Genomic DNA, 20647 nt, shown 5'->3' on the forward strand with positions numbered 1-20647 from the left:
CATCTCCATCTCCATCTCCATCTCCATCTCCATCTCCATCTCCATATCCATCTCCATCTCCATCTCCATCTCCATCTCCATCTCCATCTCCATCTCCATCTCCATCTCCATCTCCATCTCCATCTCCATCTCCATCTCCATCTCCATCTCCATCTCCATCTCCATCTCCATCTCCATCTCCATCTCCATCTCCATCTCCATCTCCATCTCCATCTCCATCTCCATCTCCATCTCCATCTCCATCTCCATCTCCATCTCCATCTCCATCTCCATCTCCATCTCCATCTCCATCTCCATCTCCATCTCCATCTCCATCTCCATCTCCATCTCCATCTCCATCTCCATCTCCATCTCCATCTCCATCTCCATCTCCATCTCCATCTCCATCTCCATCTCCATCTCCATCTCCATCTCCATCTCCATCTCCATCTCCATCTCCATCTCCATCTCCATCTCCATCTCCATCTCCATCTCCATCTCCATCTCCATCTCCATCTCCATCTCCATCTCCATCTCCATCTCCATCTCCATCTCCATCTCCATCTCCATCTCCATCTCCATCTCCATCTCCATCTCCATCTCCATCTCCATCTCCATCTCCATCTCCATCTCCATCTCCATCTCCATCTCCATCTCCATCTCCATCTCCATCTCCATCTCCATCTCCATCTCCATCTCCATCTCCATCTCCATCTCCATCTCCATCTCCATCTCCATCTCCATCTCCATCTCCATCTCCATCTCCATCTCCATCTCCATCTCCATCTCCATCTCCATCTCCATCTCCATCTCCATCTCCATCGCCATCTCCATCTCCATCTCCATCTCCATCTCCATCTCCATCTCCATCTCCATCTCCATCTCCATCTCCATCTCCATCTCCATCTCCATCTCCATCTCCATCTCCATCTCCATCTCCATCTCCATCTCCATCTCCATCTCCATCTCCATCTCCATCTCCATCTCCATCTCCATCTCCATCTCCATCTCCATCTCCATCTCCATCCCCATCTCCATCTCCATCTCCATCTCCATCTCCATCTCCATCTCCATCTCCATCTCCATCTCCATCTCCATCTCCATCTCCATCTCCATCTCCATCTCCATCTCCATCTCCATCTCCATCTCCAGCTCCATCTCCATCTCCATCTCCATCTCCATCTCCATCTCCATCTCTATCTCCATCTCCATCTCCATTTCCATCTCCATCCCCATTTCCACCTCCATCTGCATCTCCAGCTCCATCTCCATCTCCATCTCCATCTCCATCTCCATCTCCATCTCCATCTCTATCTCCATCTCCATCTCCATTTCCATCTCCATCCCCATTTCCACCTCCATCTGCATCTGCATCTTCAATACCCATATTATGCAACTTCCATGCTATTTTCAGTGATTATTTGAATTTTAAAGTTCAGAGGAAGTCGCCATCTTGGATTTCAAGATGGAATAAGGTAGCGAAATTCGGCTTTTTTCATGTTTAGCTATTTGGTTGGCTTGCGAGAGAAACGTCAAATTGAGGCTATTTTTATGGCTGTCATAAAAACGTTATAAAACTAATAAGCCATTTATTTGATCATAATAAAGCTATAAACATCAAATTGACTAACGCCATGTTGGTTGCAAAATCGAAGGGCACAAAATGACGCCATGTTGATGAATTCACAATGTCAAGTATTTGAAAATATTTTTTATGCCTATTTTCTATCAATTCCATGATGTTTGCGATGTCATGATGTCATGTTTTTTGTGAAATATTTTCAATTTGATTATTTCCCATTAGAATAAATATTTCATTCAAATTTCTTTATTCTAAAAATTTGATGAGGCGCATTTATTTTAACACATTAAAGACCACGAAGAAAACGAAGCCGAAAAACACCGATATTTAACATTCTTTGTAAAAAAATCTACTGGATCAAATTTTAAAAAATAGTGTCTATTAGTTTATTTCTCAATCATGCGAACGAAACAGAAATGCTTATCTGTTTTATAAGAGCTTTATAAAAGCTGACAGCATAATGATTTTATAAAATATTTAAAAAAAAGTCATGTATTTTCAGCTTTATAAGAGTTCTGGTGATGCATAAATTGCGTTTTAGCTTTTTATGAAGATTACAAAGTTGTGCTGATCATAAAGAGGTGAAATTTTTAAGTGGAAATAGGCCTACAAGCCCCGGAACAAACATTGAATTTTGTTCGACGCCTATTTTATTAAATGGAGATCGTACTATCCACTAACTCTTTAAAATTCAAGAAGATTTTTTAGTAAACCATGATGAATAAAAAAAGCGTTTGGACAAAGGACAATTGGTTTAAGGATTAAATTCCTCGTATTAACCTAAATCAATCCTTGAAGATTACAACCATCAATCTTCCCACAAAGCAGTGCTCTCTTCTTAAAGGGCCCCATGCCAATTCTGATAAGGATTATTTCTGCAATTGTATTTTCCGGGTGTGATAAATTCTTTTTGAATCCCTTTGAATCGGCTTCAGCACGCTTACTCAAACAAACCCGACCCGAAGCTACTTTTCTGGTGAGCATTATCAAACAAGACATAACTCTGCCAGTTTCCACAAAATTCACTGGCTGCTCGTTGCGGTGGTCACCATTCATTTTTCTTCTCAGTAACAAAAAAAAAAACACTGAAATGGAAAGGCGCGACATGAAAAAGTCGGCCCCTGAGCCGGTTTGTAGCGCTTAGATTAGGTGATAAAGCCCGTACGAATTGCCTCGGGAAAATGCCCGGCCAGGATTGTTAAAAGTGCAGAAGCTGAAAATCCTCGCAATTTCACTTCTTTTCCATCCGTTGAATGTCGTCATAGCGCACAGTTTGAAGTTTTAGCTTTCTTCTGACCACTTTGTGGCGGACTTTGTGGCGGAATTTTGCTGGAACAGTTCGAAGCGAGCTAGCGTGTGATTTCCAGTTTTGCCAGCAGAATTTCCCTCGAGGTCCCAAGATAATGCGGCACCCGGCAGTGCGGTCAAATTTAACTTTCTAGTTTTTTTTTAAATTTTTAAATGTTAATCTCATTCGATACACATAATCCTAGTAGGATATTGATTGAAAACATGGGAGATTATAGAAACCTCGCAGAGTTTAGTGCATCACTTTTTCTTCATAGAATACGTCGAGTCTAATCATTTGCTATGGCTGGCAGCACTTTCCGGTATCAACTTCTGCTCCATAGCTTATGTTTTCCCCGGGGGGCGGTCAGACCAAGAAATAATAGCATTGCAATGCCTTTTCCAGCTGGTTATGAAGCAATGCAGAGAAAAAAAAACAAATCAAGTTTTCCCATTGGCGGGAGGTTTGGTTTGGCACAGTCTGGCGTTTGTACTTTTCTTGGGAATCGACGAGCTCTTTTTGCCCCTCCGGCTTGCAGCAGTCGGATCGACAAACAGAACTTTGCAGTGTAATCTGGAATGCAGCGGAAAGATTTTCACTCCGTATAAGTGTCAACGGTTAGTTGATTTCTAGAAAATACGGCGCTGGGAATAGCTGTCGTGTCAACGGTAAAGTTAAGTTTTTTTTATTATATTTTATACAAAAGCTAGAACATAAGAATATTATAAAAAATCAGGCTGACATGATTGTATCCTATGCTTTCATTATTTTGCGCAGGTTCTAAAACATAAACATACCCTGTGATATAAATAATTATAATATGTATTAGAGAAGCTTAAGCTCCAGACCCATGCAACCTTCGAGAAGAAGTGTGGAGAACATCTCTTAGATTTAAGCTATGTTTGTCAAATTTAAGCATTTTTTTTAAATCAGATTCATGCTTTCACCCGCAATGCTATCAAGGCCAAAAAAACTTAAATTTCATCAAAAAAATTTAAAAACAAGATTCACTCAGACTAAGCAAATAAGTAGTGTTCATTTTATAAAACGGACACTTTGTTTTGACGATCATATTCATTTTTTGACCATATTACATAGAGTTGTCTGTAAAATATTGCAAAACTAATCCAGAACAAGAAGAAAGTGAGAAATTCAACCAAAAGTTTTCAACGATAAAATTGGTGCACTTTTCCTCGAACCCCCCTCATAAGCCTCTTTACAGTCTCCGGCTTGACTTTTCGGCTGGTTTTTGTCCACATTTTCTTGAACTCGTCGATGGACTGTGCTTTTCTACTATCCTCCCGAAGATTGCGCTTGGTGATTGCATAGTAACGCTCAACCGGACGCAGCTCATGACAATTAGGCGGATTGTCCTCTTTCTCAACAAAACATATCTTGAAGGATTTCAGTAGTTTGAGAGTAGCTGAAGCGTAGTGTGCGGTAGCAAGAGCAGATAGCTTGCCAAACAAGCCCTTTTTTGCCAAACTTTTCGATTTTAATGGATCGCTTATCATGAGATACTTCCTTACCAACAATTGCGTTGAAAAATTGCAACCCAGGAAGAGCGGCTGAATCCAGTTTGCGATAAATTTCATCGTCCATCTAAATGCAACGGTTACTTTGCTCTTCAAAATCGTATCCAGTCTCCGACATCGCTGCTTCACTCGTTCGTTCCGTTTAGGATGTCTCTGCTTCCTGTAGGTCTCAATGTGGCTCCTTCGTTTTATGTTTTGGTCGGTCCCAACAGAAATTTTCAGTTTCTTGGCAATTCTTCGAACAGAGTTGTGTTCATATGACAACAAAAGCTTAACACATTGCTTCTCGATTTGCGGATTCACTGTGCCTCTACTGGTTTCGGATCTTGCCAAATCTTCAAGAGTATGGCGCTCTCCAAACTTCCTGATGATTTTATATACCGCAGACTTCGATCGTTTCACAAGCTTTGCAATAATTCTAAACGATAGTCCATCTGAGCAGTACTTTTGAATTATAAAAACACGGGTTTCTTTATCAGTTTGTCCCATTTTACGAAATCCAGTCGCTTTCTCACAAAAAAATATGTCATCAAGCTTGTATACACGATGAAAGTTTCATCAAATTTGGGTTAAACTTCAACTTTCTATCGTAACATCTAGGTGTCCGTTTTATAAAATGAACACTCCTTAGATGTTGGTCACACGTTTTATAGAGTAATCGTGCCGGCTTTGAGCGTGCTCAATGAGGACAAGCTACTAAAATTTTTAAAAAAGTACAAAAATCATCCAAAAACTCAAGACATAAGTTGAAAATGTAAACTTTTTCAAGAGGATGAATGATCAAGTTTGTTTAAATCCTCTATAAAAAAAAAATTGAATAGAATAAAAAAGAGTAATCGTGTTTTGTTGCATACTCCTGCCTGGAATTCTTTGATTTGATCCAGTATTATTCTTAGCGTTGTGATGTGGTCAACACATGATGTTGCTGTGGAAGGATAGCGTCAATTTTCTCCTGGATCCTGTTAAGGATCACTTTGCAGAGTACTTTGAGGGTGGTACAGATCAACGTTATTCCAGATTCCAAGCTCTGTCTCCTTTTTTTTTTAGCAATTTAACAAGGATACCCTGCATCTAGTCGGCATGTTGCAGTATCCCAAATGTCAACGAATAGATGCTGCAGCATTTGTGCTGACAAGGCTGGATCAGTTTTCAGCATTTCAGCAGGAATGCAATCGATCCCAGGCGCTTTGTTGGATTTCATGTCCTTTTTTTTTTTAATATATCTTTATTAGTACCAATTCATCATTACATTTATATTACATTAATACATTAAATTAGGTGTTCAGTTCAATAATGAACTTTCAGAGCCCTATAGTTTAATAATCACTAAAATTTATTTATTCGACTTAAATTTGCTGAGCACAATCAAGCATTTTTATAAAGGAGAACATCCTGTAGTGAAAAAAAAAAATATTTTAAACTAAAAACTAAAGCTAAAGCTATCCTAAAATTAAACTAATTGTAGAGAGAGCGAATCTCTGCGATGGAAGACTGCATCGATTTGCCTCTGAAGTTTGAGATGATTTTGTTGGCCATCTCTTCGATAGATTCAATGCCTGCAATCCGATGAAGATCTTCGGTGCTGTGCCAAGGTGGAAGCCGCAAAATCATTTTCAGAACCTTGTTCTGAATCCTCTGGATGGCTTTCTTCCTCGTCGCGCAGCAGCTAGACCAAATCGGAACTGCATACATTATCGCTGGTCGGAAGACTTGCTTGTAAATAAGCATCTTATTGTTCAGGCAAAGTCGGGATTTCCTGTTGATGAGAGAATAAAGAGATTTAGTGTATTTATTACATTTAGATTGAATACCTTCAATGTGATTCTTAAAAGAAAGATTCCGATCAAGTGTGAGTCCCAAGTACTTCACGTGATCAGACCATTCTAAAGAAACCCCATTAAAAGTTATGGAATGATTTTCATTAGGTTTTAAAAAATTTGCTCTTGGCTTATGGGGAAATAAAATAAGTTGAGTTTTGGAAGCGTTAGGAGAAATTTTCCACATTTTCAAGTAATTCAGAAAGGAATTTAAATTTTGTTGCAATCTACTGCGTACCACCCGTAAATTTCGACCTTTGGCTGAAAGCAAAGTATCGTCAGCAAATAATCTTCTACCTTTTCCTTCTGGGACATCAGGAAGATCAGAAGTAAAAATATTGTATAAAATAGGCCCAAGTATACTACCCTGAGGGACACCAGCTCTAATGGGTATCCTTTCAGAGCATGAATTTTGATAGCTTACTTGCAAAGTTCGGCTAGTCAAATAATTTTGAATAATTTTGGTGAGATATACAGGAAAATCAAATCGAGCTAATTTAGCTACTAAACCTTTGTGCCAAACACTGTCAAAAGCTTTTTCAATATCAAGAAGAGCAACACCAGTTGAATAACCCTCAGATTTGCTAGCGTTAATCATATTAGTTACACTCAAAAGTTGATGTGTAGTAGAATGCCCATGACGAAAACCAAATTGTTCATCAGGGAAAATAGAATTCTGATTAATGTGAATCATCATTCTATTCAAAATAACTCTTTCAAATAGTTTACTTAAAGAAGGAAGCAAACTAATTGGTCGATAACTTGAAGGCTCTGAAGCACTTTTTTCAGGTTTCAAAATTGGAGTTACTTTGGCATTTTTCCATTTATTGGGAAAATAAGCCAAGTGAAAACATTTATTGAAGATTTTAACTAAAAAATTTAAAGTGCTTTCAGGCAACTTTTTAATAAGAATATAGAAAATCCCATCTTCCCCCGGGGCTTTCATATTTTTAAATTTTTTGAAAATCAATTTTAGTTCATCAATATTTGTCTCACAAGAACTTTCAAACACAATTTGCTTAGAAAGAATATCATCAAATTCTAGGGAAATTTGAGCATCAATTGGACTTACAACGTTTAAATTAAAATCATGAGCAGACTCAAATTGTTAGGCTAATTTTTGAGCTTTTTCTGAATTAGTTAAAAGAAGTTTATCCCCATCTTTCAAAGTAGGAATTGGCTTCTGGGGCTTTTTTAGAATTTTAGTTAATTTCCAAAATGGCTTTGAGTAGGGTTTTATGTCCTCTACTGCTTTAGCAAAATTTTCATTACGAATGAAATTTAAACGACGTTTGATCTCTTTTTGAAGGTCGCAATAAATTAATTTCAAATAAGGATCCCTAGTTCGTTGAAATTGGCGTCGACGAATGTTTTTCAGTCGTATCAAAAACTGAAGATCATCATGAATTAAAGGTTGATTAAATTTATGTTTAACTTTAGGTATTGAAGCGGCTCTAGCATTGACTATTGAAGTTGTCAAATTTTCTACAGCCAAATCAATATCTTCTATTGAATTCAATGGAACGTTGACATCTAAAATACGTTCAATAAAATTCATATATCGCTCCCAGTTAGCCTTTTGAAAATTAAAAGTTGATTTTAAAGGGTTTTCAATGGGACTTTGGAATAAAGAAAATGTTACTGGAAGGTGGTCTGAATCGAGGTCCGCATGAGTAACTAATTGACTACAATGCTCGCCTAAATCCGTTAGAACCAAATCAATTGTGGAGGGATTTCTAATTGAAGAAAAACAAGTATGCCCATTAGGATATTCAACAGTATAATAACCTGCAGAGCAGTCATTAAACAAAATATTCCCATTTGAATTTGATGAAATATTATTCCAAGATCGGTGTTTTGCATTAAAGTCACCAATAATAAAAAATTTCGATTTATTTCTGGTGAGTTTTTGTAAATCTCCCTTCAAAAAATTTTTCTGTTCACCGCTACATTGAAAAGGCAAATATGCGGCAACAATTATAATTTTCCCCATAGAAGTTTCTAATTCAATTCCAATTGTTTCTAAGACTTTTGTATTGAAAGAAGGAAGAAGTCTAAATTTGAGACGACTATTGATGACAATAGCTACACCCCCACCTTGTCGATCAAGTCGATCATTTCGTAAAATTTTAAAGAAAGCATTGCTTTTCAAGTTATTGTTTGGCTTTAAAAAAGTTTCAGTGATGGCAGCAATATGTATGTTTTGAGTTTTCAAAAATAAAAAGAACTCGTCTTGGTTAGCCAGCAAAGATCTAGCGTTCCAATTCATAATATTTAAACATCTATTTGGATCCATGAGGGAATCGTAAAGTCATTATAATTTTGTTAGCATAATTAAAAGAAGTTTGGAAAGCTTCAAACATTGAATTTGCTTTCAACATAAGTTGCATCATTTCCATTAAATTTTGATGCAAAAATTTTAATTTTTCCTCAGTAATCTCACCCAAATCAACAAAATTGTTAGAATCAGAAGAGGAAGGAGAAGAAAAAGTATTTGAATTTCGGGGATTTTCCCAAGCCTTCGCATGAACGTTGAGACTTGGTTTTTTCCCATTTTTATTAGTTAAACCTGAAGAGGGCAACCCATTTTCAACCACCTCTGAGAACGATAAACAACGAGTCTGTGGCGCAGAATCAGCCCAGGTAACATTAAAATCACTTCGGGTATTACCCAGCCGTGATTCCAATGTAGGCCGAGGCTGACTGCGAACAGGCAGGTTGTTTGCCGGAGGAGAAGAAACTTTTCTGGAAACTTTGGGGTTTTTCCTAGAAGCAACAATTTTTGCCCTAACGGGACAATCTAGAGAATTCGAGGAATGATTACCTGCGCAATTCGCACACTTAAAAAATTCTGTTTTTGGCTTATCACCACCAAAAATGCATTTAGATTTTTCATGATCGAATGAGCCGCAAAACATGCATCTGGCATTCATTCTACAATTTTTAGTGCCATGACAAAAAGCTTGACAACGACGACATTGCGTAATATTTTGTAAAAAATTGGTATGGGATTTACGAAAAGGTTCAAATTTTACTCGACAATGAAACATAAGACGAGCCTTTTCCAAAATTTTCAAATTATTAACCTGATCCTTTTAAAATGGATTAAATAAAGTTCAGGAGCAAAACCAACACTACTGGTATTATTCGTGTTGGTTCTTTTCCTCATTTGAATTACTTGAATTGGAGAAAAACCTAACAAAGAATTTAATTCATTTGTGATCTCATCCGGTGTCTGATCGCCGGTGAGACCACGAAGTACAAATTTAAAAGGACGATCACCTCTAGTGTCGTACGTAAAAAATTGGTGTTTTTTATTATTCAAATAATTTAAAATTTTTTGAAAATCATTAAAAGATTCCGCCAATATACGAGCAGTTCTCCTTCGCCCGATCTGAAAAGAAATCTTCACATCCTTGACGGAAGTGACGATTTCTTTTCGAAAGGCATTGAAGTCAGGAATCGTGACCGTTATTGGTGGAATCTTTTCGTTTTTAAGAGTATAAGAAGAAGAAGGTTTCTTAGTACTCTTATCAGAATTAAATATGAATATTTCCTCATCACCGATGTTATGAAGGACATCGAATGAATTGGAAATTTCAACTTTTTTGGGCGATGGACCTGAATTAGGTTCGGCAATCCGTTTTCTGCCGGCCCTTGAACCGGCCGATGACTTCCCCATGCTGGAAAGAAAAGAGAAAATATGAATAAAAGAAAATGAAAATAATTTTAGCACTGAAAAGTGCTGATTGAAATACAGGTAAGGAAAAAATAAATAATGTAAAATGTTCCTGCAGGTACACAGCAACGATACGATGCTCCGGCGTACGTGTTGACGGCTCAACGGTACAGATGGAAGAGATTTCATGTCCTTGATTGCTGCTTTTATTTAGCCAGTGAGAGCGCTTCCGAGTTGACGCCATTACTTGGTGATTCGAGCTGCGGGTTCTGTTGGCCATCACTTTTCGTGAATTGGAAGAGTTGTTCAAATGCTCAGTCCAACGTGAGCTGATCTGATCTGTTTGTCAACAGCTGAACAGTTCGGTCTTTCAGCGATATTCTAGCATTAGTCCTTGCGCCACTAAGGCCGCGAATAATTTCATAAAGTAATCGGATATCTCCATTGGTGGCGGCCCTGTCTCTCTCTTCGGCTAAGGAGTTTGTCCAGGGTCTCTTGTCTCGTCTACAAGCTCGTTGAACTTGCTTTTTCCAGCTCCGCATACCGTAAGTGAAAGGCTTAACCTGGCTGACCCGGTACATGCCTGCTAAATTCCGACTGTTGGCTTTCTCCGATCATCGACCATATCCAATAACTTCTTTTTCTTCAAACTTCACCGAGAGAACCATGGATCGTCGTGATGAAGGCATTCTTGATTCCACACCACCACTGTTCTTCGACTGTCTGTCGGCCGTTCCGAGGCTCGGAATGTAAGCTTGTCCTGCCGGTGGATGTCTTATCGACATCCGAACTTCTCATTTCGCCGTTGAATAAGCGCATCGCTCTGTCGTATCTCTCCCAGGACAAGGTGGTGGTCAGATAAAATGTCAGCGCTACGTTTATTTATTTATTTATTGATTTAAGTCTTTGACTGCTGCCGTACAGACCGAGTATTTAAATGAACTGACGTTCAAATTTAAAACTATGTTAAAGCTAGGGAACGTTACGCATTGCACATTTAATTAATGATTTGGATACATTGAAGTCAAACAATTTTAAGACATCGTTGAAGACTTGACAGTATCGATTAAGCAGGTGGTTTTGTCCAAAAACTGTTCTGCTTCTAGGTAGCCTGGTTACGCAAACGGCGGGCTGAGGCGTGCAAATTCATGCTTTAAAGCTATAGTGGACAGTCAAAAGAGTTTGTCAGGATATCGTATGAACACATTCGCTGCAAATATGTTCTTCTTTGGCTCAGAGACGTTATAGACAAAAGAGCACACCTTTGTGGGTAGGGCTTGGTGAGACCCCTTAAGGCTACCCCTTAAGGGGTCTCACCAGGGCAGTCGAAGCAACGCATAACGAAGAATTTTTTTCTGAATTCGTTCGATATGGACAGAGTGCCCTAACTGGTGCTGCATATTCCAAGACACTTCGCACCAAAGAGTAGAAGACTGTCTGGAGAGCGTATGGGTCCTCGAAGCTCAAAGTATTTCGTCTCAGGAATCCAAACAAAGCGAAGGCATTAGTTGTTGTTGTCACGAAATGCTGATTAAACGAGAGCTTTTGATCAAAGGTTACTCCTAGATTCTTAATGGTGACAACCCTTTCCAGCGGAGTACCACCAAAAGTGTAATCGAAGCGTTCTCCACACCTTGCGAGAAGTCTGTAAATGTCTTCTTGAAGTGCAGGGCAGTCCACTCTTGAGTCAACGATCCGTTAGATTTTCAAATCATCTGCAAACAGTGGTTATGGCGAATGAAGTGGTTTACGAAGATAAGTGGTCCTAAGTGACTACCTCGCGGAACACCAGACGGCATATTAAACATGGTGGAGTGAATTACACGGGTATTTACGAAGCCTTGTCGATTAAGCAGGTAAGAGTGCAACCATTTGCTTGCCCATTCAAGGAAACCATAGCATTTAATTTTCTCCAGCACGACCATATGAGGTTCTCTGTCGAAGGCCTTGGCATGATCGAGTCCACTAGCAGTTTTATTTTAATTGCAGCCTGCAGTTCACTGGCATAGCACAACAAGTTGGTCAACGTTGAACTCTTCCAGATAAACCCGTGCTGGATGGAATTCCTGACCTGGACCTTTTGATGGACCGAGCGTACTGAGAACGTTTAGCACTTTCTGATCGGGGAGTAGAGGTTGTAGGAGCCTGACGTCATAGTTCGGCAGAGTTCCAGTATAGGTATCAGCGCAATCAAGATTTAACGAGCTATAAACGCTTCTGAAGAATTCAGAACATAAATGAGCTGATTCCCTGATGCTACTCGAAGTGCGTCCATGAGACGATACAGAAAATAGAACCGTATTTTGAGATGTCGGCTGTTCATAAACTTCCAAAAACTCGATGGATCTTGCTTTACGTTACGTTTGATGTTTTATATGTAGCGTTTAAAGGTCATAACATCCTCCGTAAATGGAATCAGCACACTGTCTAGCTGTTCTGTGTAGTTATAATATGATATCCCATCAACCTTAAAACTATTGATGTATGAGTCGTATGATAATCTGTTAACATAAGATTTTAAAAATCCATTGATGTTGAAAAATGTTGCCTGATATTCCAATAGACGGACTGTCAGTTTTGGCGGTTCTTACGCCTCTGTAGAATACCTCACTCAATATAAAAAATCCAAGAAATCATTTACAATTTGAAAAATGAAGAACAGTTTGGAATTTTTATATTTTAATTACATTTACAGAAGATCTACTGAGGTCTCCACTAGGTTTAGGACGAAAAGACTTTATTTCATCTATCAAATTATAGAGGACACCAGATGTGTTGTGTACGCAACTTGACACTAGACTCTTCACTCCTTCAAAGACATACTAAGAGATACATAGATAAATTTAAATTCTATCAGTTTATTCAGCAGACAGCTCGCACCAACAACAAAATGTCAGAAATTGAAGTTTCCCTGTAACATTTCATTTATAGAGTGGTGTTCAAGGAGATCATTCCTCTTGGCTGGAGCAGATGTTTCTGCTGGGAATATCTGAAAGGAAGATGAAAGAATAAAATGTCTTTCCGATTTCGCTGTTTGGATTGTCTGAACCATCTGGTTTCCGACAAACGTCTTCTGCTCTCTCCCTCCCTTCTTTCCGAAGAGCCATCGACCGACCCCCGGGTTGAGGAATTTGAAATTCCAAATGCAGTGCCGAGCAGCTAGCTAGCAGGGTTGCATAATTTATCCCGGCTCTGGGAGTTCACTTTTGCCATTCACTTTTGTGTACCTTTTTCCGGTAGTCAGAAAATCTGAACCGGGAAAAATTCACTGTGCTGTTGTGGAAAACAAGTGGGTGGAGCCAGGGAGACGAAGCAGGAAAAAAAATCAACTATACAAAACATCTGAGCTATCCGAGGATGAAAAGCTTTACATTTCAAGCTACATTCGTTTGCATCTTTCACCGGAATCCTTATAGAATTCGTGTCGATTTCTTATTGATACATCTGGCCCATTTGCGAGCTGGAAGAATAACCTCGGCACGATGCGATGAAGCCGTCAAGCTAATCAGAGAAATTCACTTCAAATTGACGGAATTGATCACCGGATGAAGGTTTAGATTGGGAATACAGCAGAAATTTATTGTAACATTAAAATTATTCCTATCTTTTGGTATGGTGGTTGAATTTAAAATTCTGAGATATGGTTGATTTTTAATGACCTTTTTTTTGGTTGTCAGGAAGAGTTTCCGTTTATCCGCAGAATCCCTATAGTTTTTTCGATAATCCGTAGAAAATCCGTAGGAAATGCTGAAAGTCATGTAGTCATGATCTTTAATTTTTTTGGAAAAAATAATAAATCTTGTGTGCAGCTTCTTGTTACTGCTTACTTGGACACTGAGTGAAATTTCTTTGGAGCATTTCGAAGCTGATCTTCAGTCTTTATCCGAAGCATGTTGTATGGATTTTTTCTTAGACTTTCAATAACGGAAAACTGCATTAGTCTCGCAGCACTCGTTTAGCACGGACGTGTATTCTATCAGCGTGTCGCAAAACAGTGAAGTGTGCTATCGGTTCGTTTTTTTCTATCGGCCGTTGTATCCGGGTACTTTATACCGTCGTGCCGAGTTACCGGATGGATCCGGGGTTGTTCACCGTCCCCGAGTAACAACGAACCACGACAGGACTAGTTGCACATAAGCCAACAGTGCCTCTTTTGGGGATCGACACAGGATATTCCACCTGTCGGACAGTTTTTTTTTGAGCATCAAGTGGTCAATGCGTTCGAATTCGACATCCACGTTATCGCCATTCGACATCACCAGCATCGCAGTCATCTTTGAGATCATCGGCTATTGTTATCATCAGCCTACACGAACGAACAAAGGCGGTCGTGAAACACAAGGTGGCAGACAAAGGCACATCGTTGGACGAAGATACGGTGGGTCAAAAATAAATTTTGAAGAAAAAAAATCATTTGATTTAATTAGTTGTGTTTAGTATCAGTATTGTTTTATTTTTATTCTTCTTCTTCATCTACATTCTAATTTTTCCTCTATATTCAGGCATAATAATGCTTCACCGTTTCTTTCATACGCGAATTTTTAAACTTCCGTATCAAAGGAATGGAGGAAGGCGAGGAGTCTGAACCAATTAGAAAAGTTAATAAAACTGGTATAGTTTCCATGGATGTTGAGCATCTGTCGGACCCTAAGTTGCCATCTGGAAACATAATTCCAAATGGCAGAATTGTTCCTTCTGATACTCAAAATAGTTATGATTCGGGTGCCCGAGATGTTTCTGGAATTAGTTCTGGTACCAAGATTATTTTAGAAAATAATTATTGTGCCCAGTCTATTTCAGGAAATAGTTCAAGTTCTCGGGGTATTTCGTGGAATAGTGTTGGTGATCGGATTACTTTGGAAGATGATTTTGGTACCCGGAATGTTGCTGGAAACAGCTCTGGCACCCGAATCGTTCCTAGAAAGCATAAAATGGCAACTAATTCGGCTCAAAAGAGCCCTCGCGTAAAAGTTTACCCAGTTGATTCAAATTTTGCTGGTCCGTGGGTTGTTTTTTTACGGCCCAAACAAGGTGGAAAACGTCTCGATGTTGTCCATATAACGAAAAATCTGGCCAGATGGTCTTCCGTATCCAGCATCACCAAGGTTAGACCGAACAAACTGCGAGTTGTCGTGTCTAACCTTAAGGCAGCCAACGAAATTGTTGCTAGCCAGCATTTCACTTTGGAGTATACGGCGTATATCCCGTCTCGAAACGTGGAGATTGAAGGAGCCATAACTGAAATGAGTCTTTCGGAAGAGTACGTTAAGAAAAATGGAGTCGGCGTATTTAAAAACCTTGGTTTGCCGTCTGTCAAAATATTGGATTGCCGACAGCTCACGACCTGCACCTTAATGAACAACGAAAAGAAGTAATCTCCGTCTGGCTCATTTCGAGTTACCTTCGAAGGTACTGCGCTCCCACAATACGTTTTGATTGACGGGATGCTAAGACTACCGGTACGACTCTTCGTGCCTCGCCCAATGAACTGCGAGAATTGCTGCAAAATGGATCACACTGCTGCTTATTGCTGCAATAAGCCGCGCTGCTCTCGTTGCGGGGAGAATCATGGGGAGACGACATGCTCAGCAGCAGAGCAGAAATGTATCTATTGTGGAGATGCTCCCCATGATATTTCCTCATGCGTGGCATTCCAGAGTCGTTGGGATAAAGAGAGGTGCTCTTTAGTAGAACGCTCCAAACGTTCATATGCCGCTATACAAAAGGGCGCTTCACCACCGACCCAACTCCAATCTGAAAATGTCTTCAGTGTTCTGTCAGTTGATGAAGGGGAGAAAGATACAGCAGTGAAGGGAGACAGATCGTCATAAAAGGGAACACAAGAAAGCGGACAAAGGTTACTTCCTCCAAAATAAGAAGAAAAGTGCCATCTGTGAAGCCCTCATCGAACGTAGGTAAAAAATCGATAATTACGGAGAAAGACAAAAAAAGTCCCTTCTGTTATCCGCAGGCCCAGTTCAGCGTTAAACGATCCTACAGTTGCGGGTTCATCAACAATCCCAAACCCGAATTTACCTTCATCTGAACTATCTTCACAATCAGGGATGTTCAAAACTTCAGACATTTTAAATAAATTTGTCTCAATCTTTAATGTCTCTGAATCCGTTAGAAGCATTGTTTCGGCTATGCTTCCAATAGAAAAGGCACTTTTAAAGCAAATGTTGCAAACTTGGCCCCTCCTTTCAGTGTTTGTCTCTCTCGATGGCTAATTTGGCACGAGAAGTCGGAGATATCACTGTCTTACAGTGGAACTGTCGTAGTCTTATTCCAAAATTGAATTCATTCAACTTTCTCCTTCGCAAAACAAATTGCGATATATTTGCATTGTCCGAAACTTGTCTTACTTCTGAATCTAGTTAATATCTCATTCCACGATTATAACATTGTTCGTTTAGATCGCAACGATGGATACGGAGGGGTGCTTTTGGGGATCAAAAAGTGCCTCTTTTTTTTATAGAATCCAACTTCCTTCATGTGGAGGGATTGAAGCTGTTGCATGTCATATTAACATAAGGGGAAAGGACATAGGTGTTGTCAGTTTGTACTGGCCTCAGAGAGTTGCAGTGGGTCGATGTCACCTAGAGGACCTTTGCTCAGTGATTCCTGAGCCAAGATTGATCCTGGGTGACTTCAATTCACATGGAACTGTCTGGGGGGAACAAATTGACGATAGTCGTTCTTCTTTTATTTATGACATTTTCGACAGTTTCAATTTAACGATTTTGAACACGGGTGAAAAAACACGGATACCTCAACCTCCTGCAAGACTTCACTATCATTTGATTGTCAGTGGAAGGTAATCCTTAATCCAAATGGTAGTGATCACTTGCCTATCGAAATTACAATCACGAATGGGGTCAGCACGTCAAATCCTTCGAACATACCATATGACCTAACAAGACACATCGACTGGAAAAAATATTCGGACGCTATTGTTTTAACCATCGGTTCTGCGGATAGTTTACCTCCGTTGGAGGAATATCACTTCCTTTCTCGAATGATTAGGGACAGTGCTGTACGCACGCAAACAAAACCCATCCCAAATTCAAATATTCATCAAAGGCCTCCCAACCCATGGTGGGATAGTCAATGTTCCAAACTTTATGCCGATGATCAAGGGGAAAAAACGCGCGTGCTGGCGTCATTTTGTGGGAGGATTGTCTCGGGAAACGTCTTTGAATACTTTATGGAAAATGGCACGAAGTATGCGTAATCGAAATTCAACAAATGAAAGTGAGAACATTCGCACCGATGGATATATAAATTTGCACGAAAAGTCTGTCCCGATTCCACACCTGTGAAAAACATTATACGGGAACTGCCAGGAGTTAGGTGTGATCTTGATCGCAACTTTTCGATGGTCGAATACTCACTTGCTCTCCTCTCTTGTAACAATTCAGCTCCGGGAGTTGATAAAATAAAATTAAACTTGTTGAATAACCTTCCGGATGCTGCCAAATTTCGCTTGTTGAATTTATTTAATCAATACTTGGAACATAACATTGTCCCGGAAGATTGGAGGCAAGTGAGAGTTGTTGCCATCCAAAAACCCGGAAAACCTGCGTCAGATTTCAACTCATACCGCCCAATAGCGATGTTGTCTTGCATTCGGAAATTGATGGAGAAAACGATTTTGTTTCGATTGGTTAAGTGGGTAGAAGCAAATGGTCTCCTTTCAGATACTCAATTTGGGTTTCGCCGGGGTAAAGGAACGAACGATTGTCTTGGTTTGTTGTCTTCAGACATATAAATGGCCTACACTCAGGCGAATTCTGATTATAATTTCCATAAGATGCGTCTTATGAACCGCTTTTAAGAGTGCAATATTAAGTTTCATAAGAGTCTTATGAAATTCTTTCAGTTTTCATAGGAACATCTGGTAAAAAATAGAAGAATTGGCCTTGCGAAAAAATATTTAACTTATTCATTTGTTCCATAAATTTTTTCAGTGTCTAACAAAGCACTCCCCATGAAGTTAATGTTTTGTTTAAGTGAAATGTGATTGTGATCTATTTAATAGTAAGTTTCAGATGTAGTTCTACTTGAAAATGTCAAATATATTGTCAACAAAAATGCATTTTTTTGTTTACTTTTCAGCCTAATGACCGGAAAAAGTTCAAAAGACCGAATGCGGCGAAAATCTCCGCTAGAATTAAGAGTTGATATAATGCTGATGGTGACATGATATTGTTTAATACAAATTAGCCAGAAAATAAAATGAAAACATAGAAAATCTTGATTTTATTGTGATACGTGAGATTTCCTATTTCCTCTTATGAAAAGCTACAACCTCTCATTGAAGAAGGTGTTCATTCGAAGAATTCATTCGCGTCATAAGACAATGTTATGAATTTCAATGATTTTTCTTAAGGCACCACTTCTTAAGAGAACCTCATGGCCTACATAAGAGTATTTTTCTGAGTGTATGTAAAACGTGAGCAAATGGCTTCAGTGTTTCTAGACATAAAGGGAGCTTTTGATGCAGTCTCAATAGAGATTTTGTCTGACAAATTGCACTCCCGAGGTCTACCCCCTCTATTGAACAACATCTTATACAGTTTGCTTTGTGAGAAACATTTGAACTTTGCTCACAGAGATATTGCAATAAGAAGGACCTCTTACATGGGTCTCCCGCAGGGTTCATGTTTGAGTCCACTTTTGTACAACTTTTACGTAAGTGACATCGACAGTTGTATCTCTGAAGGCTACACTCTAAGACAACTTGCAGATGATGGCGTAGTGTCCTTCACAGGAGTTTCTGAGTCACATCTGCACAGGCCTTTACAAGACACTTTAGACAGATTATCATCCTGGGCTTTTGGACTTGGTATAGAGTGCTCTCCAGAGAAAACGGAGATGGTGGTTTTCTCTAAAAAGCATAGACCAGCTCAACCTCAGCTCCAACTCCTAGGAAGAACAATCACTCAATCGAGGTGTTTCAAGTATCTTGGGGTTTGGTTTGATTCCAAGTGCACCTGACGAACTCACATTGAGTATCTGAAAGGAAAATGCCAGCAAAAAATTAATTTTCTTCGTTCAATTACCGGCACCTGGTGGGGAGCCCATCCAGAAGACCTTTTGAAACTCTATCGAACAACGATTCTTCCAGTGATGGAGTATGGCAGTTTCTGTTTCCAATCAGCTGCCAAAACACATCTTATTAAACTCGAACGTTTTCAATATCGATGTCTTCGAATAGCTTTGGGTTGTATGCCCTCGACGCATAATGTGAGTCACGAGGTTTTGGCGGGCGTACTGAAAGATCGGTTTTATTTATTATCTCTTCAGTTCCTCATCAGGTGCGAGGTCATGAACCCTTTGGTGATTTCTAATTTCGAACGGCTACTTGACCAAAATCTTCAAACAAGATATATGACTGTAAATAATGAATTCATGTCTATGCAGGTAAATCCTTCGTCGTATTCTGCTTTTCGTGTTTGTCACCCTGACTACGACCATTCCTCAGTCCAGTTTGATTTGTCCATGCAGCATGAAATCCGGGGGATACCAGAACAACACCGCCCTTTTATTGATCCTAGGATATTCGATGCAAAATATGGACACGTCAATGTTGATAAAATGTACTTTACTGATGGATCCCTAATAGATGAGTTCACCGGATTAGGAGTGTTCAACGAACTTTCCAGCACCTCTTTTAGCCTTCAGTCTCCGTGTTCAGTGTACATAGCAGAATTAGCGGCTATTTATATTAGCGGCAAGGTTAGTCTTACGCCATGGTTCAGAAAATTGGACTTGAGCCGAGATTTTATTAAAACATTTTCTCGTCTCATGTCCAACCACTGTGCTTTGGATGCGTTACTCTACAGAGTTAATCTGGCTAGCAGCAATTTATGTGTTTGTGAACAAGGTTACCACGACATCGAGCATATTGTTTGGTCATGTGAAGTCCATTCTGCTGCTAGAGCAAGCTTAGAATGTTTCCTACGGAACCGAGGAAAGCAGATCCACGTTCCATTAAGAGATGTGTTAGCTGCGATGGACTTTGACTATATGTCTGAAATTTATCTTTTTCTAAAAGCTATCGATCTTCGTCTATAAACCTTTTATTTATTCCTTTTTCTTAAAAACAATAATGTTAAGTAGATTAAGGAAGGCAGCTATTGTAAAAAAAAACTGATAAACTGATTTTGGCTCCTTAAAACTAAAAGGTCCCGAGCCGTTTCAAATAAATGAATTGTAAAAAAAAAATAACGGAAAACTGAAGTATTGTTACTGAACATTGTCTGGAATATATATATAAGAGTTACATAACGAGGTTTCTAAAACTATATATTTTGTAAAAGTCGGTTGAGAAACAAGAGAGACACAGCGATTTTTAACGAGGAGTCTGATTTGGGAGTTTTTTTTTAACTGAGCATTAACAGTCCATAAAAAGTAATGCTGGCAAATTAAAAATTTCATGAATTCATTGAAGGCTCCTGAAGATTTTATTTTCATTTTGATGAGCCTAAATAAAGATACAAGCCGCAAAACTTTGAATAGTGTCATATTGTCACTCAAGGGTGGATGAGGGTTAATCGACGAAACATAACATTGAAATGTTGCTAACAATATGATCGATTTTTAAGTACTTTTTATACTATATTTGAAAAAACATCTTTCATGCCTATTTTTCTTAGCGTTAATTTATTAATTTATTTTCTTACAGTGACTACATCCTAACTGATAAGATATTTTTATTTATCAGCCATTGTGGCAAACGGCGGCGGTAGGTGTGTTAATACA

The sequence above is a fragment of the Uranotaenia lowii genome, chromosome 2 (assembly GCF_029784155.1).
Source record: "Uranotaenia lowii strain MFRU-FL chromosome 2, ASM2978415v1, whole genome shotgun sequence".
NCBI lineage: Eukaryota > Metazoa > Arthropoda > Insecta > Diptera > Culicidae > Uranotaenia > Uranotaenia lowii.